We start from the raw sequence: 10,723 nt of genomic DNA on the forward strand, positions 1-10,723 counted from the left end.
CAGGTCATGATCTCAGGGTCCCGGGATCGAGGCCCGCATCGGGCTCTCTGCTCAGCGGGGAGCCTGCTTTCTCCTCTCTCTCTCTATGCCTGCCTCTCTGCATACTTGTGATCTCTCTCTCTGTGTTTCAAATAAATAAATAAAATCTTAAAAAAAAATACCTCACTTTGTATGATGCCATGTAATGAAATGTCTAGACTATGAAAATCAATAGAAAAAAATAGATTAGTGGTTTCTTAGGCCTGGGAGAGGGAAGTGAAGAAAAAGACCTGCCAGTGAGAACTATAAACCACTGATGAAAGAAACAAAAAATGGAAAGATAGCCCCTGCTCGTGAATTGCAAGAATACTGATAAAATGTCCATACTACTCGAGCAATCTATAGATTTAATGCAATCCCTATCAAAATACCAACAGCATTTATCATAGAACAAGAAAAAAAAATCCTAAAGTTTGTATGGAACCAAAATGACCCTGAATAGCCAAAGCAACTTTGAAAAAGAACTAAACTAATATACCTCAATTCCAAGATATACTATAAAGTTGTAGTAATTTCAAGATATACTACAAAGCTATAGTAATCAAAACAGTATGATACTGGCACAGAAACAGACATATGGATCAACAGAACAGAAAATTCAGAAATAAACCCACCCATATATGGTCAATTAATCTGCAACAAAGAGGCAAGAATACGCAATGAGAAAAAGACAATCTTTTCAACAAATGGTGTTGGGAAAACTGGAAAATGCAAAACATGCAAAAGAATGAAACTGGACCACCTTCTTATACCATATACAAAAACTCAAAATGGATGAAAACCCTAAATATAAGATCTGAGACCATAAAAATCCTAGAAGAGAGTACAGGTAGTAATTTCTCTGACATTGGCCGTAGAAACATTTTTCTAGATATGTTTCCTGAGGCAAGGGAAACAAAAGCAAAATAAACTATTGGGACTACATCAAGATAAAAAGCTTGTTAAAATAAAGGAAACAGTCAACAAAACTAAAACACAACCTGCTGAATTGGAGAAGATATTTGCAAATGACATATCTGGAAAAGATTAGTATCCAAAATATATAAAGAACTTATACAACTGGACACCAAAAAACAAATAATCCAATTTAAAAATGGGCAGAAGACATGAACAGACATTTCTCCAAAGAAGACACACAGATGGCCAATAGACACATGAAAAGATGCTCAACATCATTCAGCATCAGGGGAAAACAAATCAAAACCACAGTGAGATATCATCTCATACCAGTCAGAAAGAGGTGAACCATGAGAGACTATGGACTCTGAAAAACGATCTGAGAATTTTGAAGGGGTGGGGGGTGGGAGGTTGGGGGCACCAGGTGGTGGGTATTGTAGAGGGCACGGATTGCATAGAGCACTGGGTGTGGTGCAAAAATAATGAATATTGTTATGCTGAAAAAATAAAAATAAAAAAAAAAAGAAAGCTAAAATAAAAAACACAAGAAATAACTGTTAACAAGGATGTGGAGAAAAAAAAAAAAAAGAACCCTCTTACACTGTTGGTAGGAATGCAAACTGGGATAGCCACTGTTGAAAACAGAATGGAGGGTCCTCAAAAAATTAAAAACAGAAATACCATATAATCCAGTAATTCCCCTACTGGGTATTTACCTAAGAAATATGAAGACACTAATTTGAAAAGATATATGCATCTTATGTTTATTGTAGCACTATTTACAATAGCCAAATTATGAAAGCAACCCAGATGTCCATCAACAGATGAACAGATAAAGAAGAGGTGGCATATATCTATACAATGGAATATTACTTAGCCATAAAAAGAATGGAATCTCACCATTTGCAACAACAAGGATGGATCTAAAGGGTATAATGCTAAGTGAAATAAGAAAGACAAATATCATATGATTTCACTCATATGTGGAATTTAATAAACAGAAAATGAATAAAATAAAAAAGAAACAAAACAAAAACAGACCCTTAAATATAAAGAACAACCTGATGGAAACTGGAGGGAAGGTGGGGGGATGGGTGAAATAAGTTAAGGGGATTAAGAGTACACTTATTATGATGAGCACTGAGTAATGTACAGAATTGCTGAATCAGTATACTGTACTGCTGAAAGTAATACAACACTGTATATTATACTGGAGTTAAAATTTAAAAAATAAAAATAAAGATTCCCAAATTTAGACACTTACCAGCCATTCATCACCTAAAAACATACTAGTTCTACCTACCTGTCTGTCTCTGCTACCTGTCCTTTTTCTCTCACGAAGAGGTTGTGACATTTGCTTAGCTTGAAGACTGACCCCATAAAAAGTTTCAAAAGAAGGCAAGATTGGTTTTCAGTGCTCTACTTTTCACAAAAAGTCCCCTAAAATTTTGAAGGCAAATGCTTTGATCCACGGGATAAAGGGATTTCCCTTACTTCACAGGAACACTCAATAAACACTATTTAGACTGAAACCAGGTCTGTGGGTGGTATGGAGTCAGTATTTTGGCTTGTGTGTCACAAGACCAATTCTATTTATGTGTTTGATGAATTCCAGAAAACTCTCCTCTTCAATTCACTCTCCAGAGAGACATTTCTGTCAGTGGGTTGATTCCACCCTGCTCTGTCTTTCAGAGTAAAAATTAGATGTTTTGCACATTTTCTAAGTCACCATTTGTTTGTTCTCAGCTCCCTAATATATTTCTGTAATTGACCTTTGATCACCTTCATCTATACAAGATTATTCTCTAGTGCTCAGACCTCCTGGGTGGCTTTAGAATATTGTATTTCAAACTTTTCTCCTTGGTCACACTACTTCCTTAGGGAGTCCATTATTTTTAGTCAGAAGGTCCCTATCCCCAGTTTAATTTGTTAAACTGTGTCTCCAATCTAGCTTCATATTCTCAGCTTTTCTCTTGGAACCACTGTATTAATTGCCTACTGCTTTTGTGTCTTCTGAAAAGATAGTATCTTCCTCCTCAGAGATGAAGGTTCTTTTCCTAAACACCTCTAATATGTAACTAATGAAGAAATGAGTCCTTTTATGGTATGGTTTCTAGGCTCAGTAGGCAGGGACTCTCTGATGGCAATGAGGGGCCTAAAATAGTTTTATTACCTTTTAATTACTTTCAAATTCAGTATTATCTCAAACTATTACCTCCCTCTTTTAGTGCAATTCATACAAAGCTGTCTGCACAGATTTGATGATAATGATGATGGTAACGTAAACTGAAGGCACTAGGGATTACTCATGGTAATGGTACATAAACTGGGTTGATGAAGGGATGACTTAGAGCCCTTCTTAATGAAAAATGGCAGGGATGAATGAGAAAATAACAGTAGACCATGAAAAAAATATATATGGACAATCTAAGTGGCACAAGTTACGACTTCCAAAATTACAACTACTTTCCTTCCTATTGTCTCACAGTTCTCAGTGAGCCCCCAAAGATGAGAATAACATGTGGTAAGTGCCCATACATAGGTGCCAGGACACCAGTGTGGCTCCAAACTGGTTCTGTAACCTGAAACCCACTCCCCACTATCATCATCCCTTTACATATAAGAGAAGTTAAGAGTGTGACAAGAATGAGAAAGATTGAAGAGGACTTTTTTGAAGGGAGTTGCAGGTGAAATATGTGTTTCCCTCATTGCATCTTTCAAGATGAATGTGCTGAGCTTAAAAAGAACATTTCAGAGAAATTGCACATATACCTTAGAGTTCAGGGGGTGACAGGGATTGTTAACAGACCCTTCCTGAAAAATGGATGAAGCTATCTTCATAACACAGTGAAAAGCTAGGAGCAACAGAAACCAGCCACTCTTCCAACCATGATGGGGCAAGGTAGCTGGCCTTGAGTTATTCTGAAAGGATGAGGTATATGGATTCCAGCAGAAAGATGCATGGAAATGGTATCACCAAAATCAGGAAAACGGAATTCATTGAAGTATCCACCAGGAATAAAGCCAGGATTAGGGCATCTGCTGCATGAAAGGTTATAACTGTGGACTACAAAAACACCTGCCACATAAGCTTTTGTTCTTCAAAAGTTCCCCTTATCCCTATGCCTGACTTAGAGGGGTCAGAAATAGCAATTGTAAATAGGGGAGAAAGTGGAAGGTGGGAGATAAAGAAACCAAGCCCACCACCACCCAGTCAGTTTCAAACTTGGTCAACCTTGAGTTATGGTGGAGGAGAGAAACTTTAAAGTAAGAGGAAAAAAAATGAAGTTTTGATATATTTCCCTGGGGTTGTTTAAATCTGAAAATGAGACTGTTTATTAGTAAACAGAAAAATAATGGGATATTCCCAAAAGATTGTCTGGGGGTGAGAAAGAGCAGATGCAACAGGTTTAAAGAGAACATATAAATACTTCCAAACCCTACCATTTCAGCTCATTTAACAAACTGCTTATCCTTATGTTATCCTTAATTGAGCACTTATTAACTGCCAGAATCTTATGTCCTATAATAGAGTAAATCTATGAGACAGGCCAGTTCTCACTGTCTCCTAGTAATTCAGGAATAATATTCTTTTTTTTTTTTTTAAAGATTTTATTTGTTTATTTGACAGAGAGAGATCACAAGTAGACAGAGAGGCAGGCAGAGAGAGAGAGAGAGAGAGAAGCAGGCTCCCTGCTGAGCAGAGAGCCCGATGCGGAACTCGATCCCAGGACCCTGAGATCATGACCTGAGCTGAAGGCAGCGGCTTAACCCACTGAGCCACCCAGGCTCCCTCAGGAATAATATTCTTTTGGAGCTTATTAAAAAGAAATTCTAAAGGGATTTCATAAAGAAAAAGAAAGAAAATGAAAAGATGAGCTCCAATGATTAGAAGCCAGCACAATGGCATTTTCAAATGCTTGGATAATAGGTAATCCTTTCCCTAAGATAATTCCAAACCCAATCCTCCTAAGTGGACCCTTAAATAGAAGATTTCTTCTCTGAGAGGCAAAGTACTTATTGGACAAAGTACTAATGAACTGAGGTAGATTTACACACAAATGATGATGGTTAAGCTCCTTTCTTCCTGTCCAAGGCTGGGAGGGTGGCAGCAATGTATTGACATGGGCATATATTTTTGCAAAAGAAAGTAAGCGACTTAATCTTGAGATCCCTGTCTCTTTCTACTTGGACCTCCCTCCTGTCATATTTCTTCTTGTGCTTGGTGGTGTTAAAGAGGATCTAGACATGTGGAGACCTGACTGGGGGAGGATGAGTTGAGATACAATTAGTTTGGGTTTAGTGGGATATATTTATATGGTTCATAGTCAAAGGATTGCTAACCCTCTCTCTCTCCCCCACTCTCCCATGTAGTCCAGGTTTTCAGGAATGTTCCTCCTGCCTATACGGTATGGACTCGCTGGGCATCAAGACAAGAAAAGTATACAATCAGAGGTCGAATCACAATATGAATGTGACAAATGTGTCCTGTGGCTCTTAACATGAGACACTGGAGAAGAAAAAGGGTTTGAAAGGTATGGAGCCACAAACCAATTCATGGAAAATTATTCTAATCATCAAATGTGTAAGATCATAAGCACAGATTTGGTTTCCATCAATAGCTACTCAAAAAGAAGTTCTATCCTATTATTATGACATATGCAATTATAACATGTATTTCCCCCCCTTTTATGGGAATTGTGCAAGACAGAATTTACCAGAATACCATGTTTTTAGGCATAAACCTAGCGGTACTACCAACAATAACTGCATCAACAGGCAAAATGCATGTTTTATGTACCATATGATTGTGACTCTTTCCTTGCTTCCCTATTACATATCATGTGTCCTTTCAAATCATCTCAAATTCCCTTGATGAAGCTATCATGCTAAGACTTATGCCAAAATAGAGCTTAAGGCCACCAGACTAAGGTGTCTCAGAGTGAACATTACTTCATACATTGTGCTACCAGAGTTAGCCTCTTTAATTGGTCATTAGAATGTTTTTTTGTCTAAAAACTATCTACTAGAATGGACTTTTGATAAAGTAACCTACCCACACCTCTAAGATCTCTCATCTCTGGAAAAAGTAATGTTGCTATAAATTGATGGGATGTAATTCCTTATTTCAGTTAATCTTTTAAAAAAATCCTAATTAGAAAAATAATTTAGTTGTATAATTTAAACTAAATCATGAGGCCTCCAGGAGTTTTTTATGTCCTCCCTATCCCCACACATAGCTCGAGAAGGATGAAAAGATAACCTGTTTCTCAATGAAACCCAGACTTTTACTGTCATAGCAAATGGGTCCAGATGCCAGCTCTATGTTCATATAGATCAAGTCTTGCCTCTCATTGTTCTTCCAGTCACACTATTTCCATGAGAACAAACTTATCTGGCTTACTTAGAAATAGTTTTAAAACTTGGGGTGCCTGGGTGGCTCAGTTGGTTAAGCAGCTGCCTTCGGCTCAGATCATGATCCCAGGGTCCTAGATGGAGCCCTGCATTGGGCTCCCTGCTCAGGGGAGACCCTGCTTCTCTCCCTGCCTCTCACTCTGCTTGCTTGTGCTCTCTCTCTCTCCATCAAATAAATAAATATTTATTTTTTAAAGTTCCCCTGCTTATGTTCAAATGAGAACTCAGTTTGGTAGTGTGAGCATCTAATAACATCACAAGTGTTATGAATACATATCACATGGGGATAGAAGAACTCCCTTGTTGTAAATGAACCAGCAGAGGTCATCTTATAGATGTTTCACTGCTGTTCTGTATTTTATTTATATCTAGGTAAGGCATTTTGTTACAATTAAGTTAGATTCAAGGATGACTGGGGTATGAAAGATCAAATACATAGGCATTTAACCTCTGACTAAAGTCAAAACATCACACACTAATGTCCAAAAATATTTCTTCCCCTAGAAGTCCTCTACTCTTACACTGATAACATTATTATCAAAGTATTACATACCCAGCAACTCTTTGAAATCCTCTTTCAAAGGAGGTTATCTCCTGGCTTTCCTAAACAAAATGCAAACAATGTATGTGGAAGTCTAAGCATAGTCTGCTTTTTGTTATAATCATGCATTATCTGTGGACTGATAGATGCAAGAAATACAAATACAAAGAAATACAAACGCAAAAATGAACTCTGTGTTCATTTCATTATCTTAATATGCCTTTTACCTTTCTGGAAGCAAAGAATAAATAATTTTTAAAAAAATCATTGAATGAAAAAACTAATATAAACTATAACATGCAATATAGATTATCATAAACAAATTTCTCATCTCATGATGATTCATATCATCAACAAAGTTCTCATTGGGAAGAAAGAAGATACTAGGTGGAATGGGGGAAGGCAAGAAAGACTACTGGGGGTAGGATCTTAACTGGAGTTATCAGTAATCAGCATGAGTTTATGATTACATATAGATACATACATAAATATACACATATTTGGATTTTTTCCCCTTTACCTCTTTCTGCTAAAAGTGCCTACTAAAAATGAGCACATCTAGCACCCAGATCTTGGTGTCTAGATATCATTCTCCATGAAAAAGAACCAGAAATCCTAGGAGAAAGGAGAAATAGACTGCAGCTGGAAAGGTACAGACAGGTCTGGAATACCTTTTTGTGTCAGAAAGTAAGGAAATGCTCAAAAGGATATAAGACGCAACTTGAAGGACTACTACCAGCCAAATCTAGAAAGTCCAGCCAAATCAGAACAATTTGAGCAGCAAAATCAATAAGGTAAGTAAGAGATTGCAATTGATTAAATAAAACATTAATCTATGAGTCTATACTGACAGTATATAAACAATAAATAAATACATAAAGTAAAAGGGAAGGCCCTTCTTTACAGTAAAATACCAACTCATAAATACAGAGAAATGGTAGAATTGAAAATTATTGTTTTGTAATGATTGTAACATTCATTCAATCAATATCACAAGCATGATATATGGTACAGTTAAGTACTTTATTTTCCTCTGAAATAATAAAATAAAATCCAAGACCTAAAGACTTATTTCCATGCAAGAATTCTTAGATAAAAATGAGGGTCATAATTGCTTTTAAGACCATTCTACTATGCTGTAATCACAATGGTAAAGTTCTCTTCTGGTGAAAATTGGTACTCTGTGAACATCAAGTTTCATAGTTTGAAAGAACACCTAGGGTGACTGAAAAAAGGAAATTAGAATGATTCCTTTCATAAGCTCCCAACACACAGAATATATTACTCCTCAGGGAAGCATAGAACTGTTGTCTAAAAGCAAGAAAGGAAGAAAAAAACAAGCTAGAGAAGGCAAACTAGTCTACAGAGTTTGAAAGAGAGGAAAACAGATGGGGAACTCTGGTTCCAGTTGTATAATAATTTTATTTGAATTACAAATTACATAAAAATTAACCATACATCATTTTCTTTTTTTATTTCAAGTCTTTATTTGAATTCTAGTTGGCTAACAAATAGGGTAATACTGGTTTCAGGTGTAAAATTTAGTGATTCATCACTTACATATAATACCCAGTGCTTGTCACAAGTGCCCTCCTTAATACCCATCACCATACATCATTTTCTTAAGCAAAGGAAGAAGGCTAAGTCAGAGCTAAATTACAGTAACACTGAAAAATTGAATATTAGGAGTCATCAATTGGAATATTAGGAGTCAATTGGTTCCTGCTGGCCTATATCATTACACTGTATGCTTACCATGGGTGGGTTTCATGATATGTAAATTATCTCTCAATAAATTAAAAAGAAAACCCTGCTGTCATTTATTAAATACCATAACAGGAATTTGCACTAGGATTTAAATAGCACTGCCCTCAGTGACATGCTGGTAAATTTTTTAAAAAAGAGTTAACTGATAGAAAAATGTTTAGCACACGATTTACAAATAATGACAAAAATCACAAGTCACTTTATTGTAAATTCCATACACCCACACGTCAGTGACTTGTTACTTGTAAAACCCACTGTCAGTTTTTACAATTATTTCACCAACAGCAGTAACAGCAGTGTCATGAATTCAAACTATAAATAAATGCTTGATTTTTATCCAAATCAGCAAAGAAGTTGCTCACATCACTGACAGAGTGTAGTTCAGACATGAATGTTGGCTGATATTTTTGTTTATATTTATGAGTAAGACAAAAGTGAAACAATGAAGATGTATGCTAGGACTTCACTTGTTCTTCACTGATGTAAACAACTACTTTGCTGAAATCACAGTAGTTTTCAAATACTGAAAGAATATTTATTTCCTCAATTTGGGGACGCTATTCACAATGTGACAGCCACAGATCAAATGTTTTAAGTTGAATCTTTGTTAACATTTTTATAATCCCTTTAAGACTGAAGACAATTGGACATTTAGTAAATCGAGCTCCGTTTTGTTTCATTTGGCAATTTCCATTGTGTAAATACTCTTACCATGGCTAGTTTCAAGCAACCACTGCGACATCAATGTATGCAGAGCTGAGAGGTGCAGTATCACATCACTCCATAGTATTTCCACATACAGATACAATAGACATAATTATTCTTATAAGCGTTACTACAGTAAAACACTGTAACACAATTAGAAAGTGTAAGTTTTGAGGCTTTTAACTTTTGTTTTGAACACAATTTGTTGGTGTAATTCATTTTAGAAATGAAGGTGTTTAGACTCCAGCTCATTAAACTCCTGATATTTTAACAACTGGCTCTCATCCACCGGGTCTAGCACACCACTGACCGCCCCTCTGGCCACTGAGAAAGCCAAAGCCCACACAGTCTCTCACTAACTAGGCCTGGTCACAACAGGACGGTGCCACCCAGGTCTGTCAAATTCCAAACTTTCTCCCATCCACTGTGCCTCTCTTTGAAATGTAGCTGGTGATCTACTCACACATGAACACCCAAACACCTTAATGTGAGTAGATTTATCATTGGTTGGAGAGCATTGCTTTCCTTAGCCACAGGTGGAATGCAAACCCCGACTACGCAAGGAGGAAGGAATACATGGAAAGAGCACAATTACTCGACGGTTTCGTACAAGACCTTGCAGGATCGGTTCCCCCGCGAGATTTGGCTAATTTAAGATTTAACAACTAGCAACTGTGCCACAATTGGTAAAAATGATAGATCGTCTATTGAGGGCTTTTTTTTTTCTTGTTTGTTATTCATTGCTGCTTTTCGCACATTTTCACTGAATTTAATGAAAACGGTATTAAAGGCTTACCTCAGCGGTTATAGCAAAGGATAAACATTAAAAATCAAATAAGTAAGTTTCCTGGAGAGAAAAACAAATTTATCAAGAACAAACCGCTTAGCTCTCAACACAAATAGAACTTGGGCCCCAGTCTGGCCCACTCCTTCACCACTGTATCATTTTCAAATAGGCCGCCTCTGCTGTCCCTGACTGCTAACAAGCGGTCCCAGGGTGTGACATCACCACATCCCAGCTTCACATCTCCCACTTCAGGCAGTTGGGGACAAAATATTAGGACAACTAGCGTCCGAACGCCACAAGTCATAAATCTCTCAGGAACGACCTTAATTTATACTGTGGAGTTCCAGTTCACAAGTGTTTTGAAACTTTTTGAACAGCAGGTTTCAGCAAAAAAAGCGCCGTCTTACCCAGCGCCCCGGACACTTCAACTTCACACACAGCCTCCACAGCAGCGGCGGCGCCAGCGAACCGTGGCGCCTCCAGCCAGCGCCAGAGCCGCACTTGCGCAGCAGTCCCTTCGCTGGCGGCTCAGCCCCGCCCCTCAGAAACGCCAAGTTCCCTGAAAGGCACCC

At 37.4% G+C, this 10,723-nt stretch overlaps 1 long non-coding RNA gene across 4 annotated transcripts in view; it reads right to left on the reverse strand.

Annotated features, from left to right (window-relative positions):
• The window catches only part of LOC125096325 (uncharacterized), a 140,664-nt gene extending 130,014 nt beyond the window's left edge, over positions 1-10,650 (reverse strand). For 3 of the 4 annotated variants that reach the window (XR_007126139.1, XR_007126140.1, XR_007126137.1), the window contains exons 1-2: positions 10,559-10,625; positions 6,905-6,954 (exon numbers count right to left, since the gene is read on the reverse strand). This is a non-coding gene — a long non-coding RNA (uncharacterized LOC125096325). Of the gene's footprint in view, positions 1-6,904; positions 6,955-10,558 lie in introns of all 4 variants that reach the window. The other variant, XR_007126138.1, reaches the window with a different exon arrangement.
• Between the last annotated feature and the right edge of the window lie 73 nt (positions 10,651-10,723).

The sequence above is a fragment of the Lutra lutra genome, chromosome 3 (genome assembly GCF_902655055.1).
Source record: "Lutra lutra chromosome 3, mLutLut1.2, whole genome shotgun sequence".
Lineage (NCBI taxonomy): Eukaryota > Metazoa > Chordata > Mammalia > Carnivora > Mustelidae > Lutra > Lutra lutra.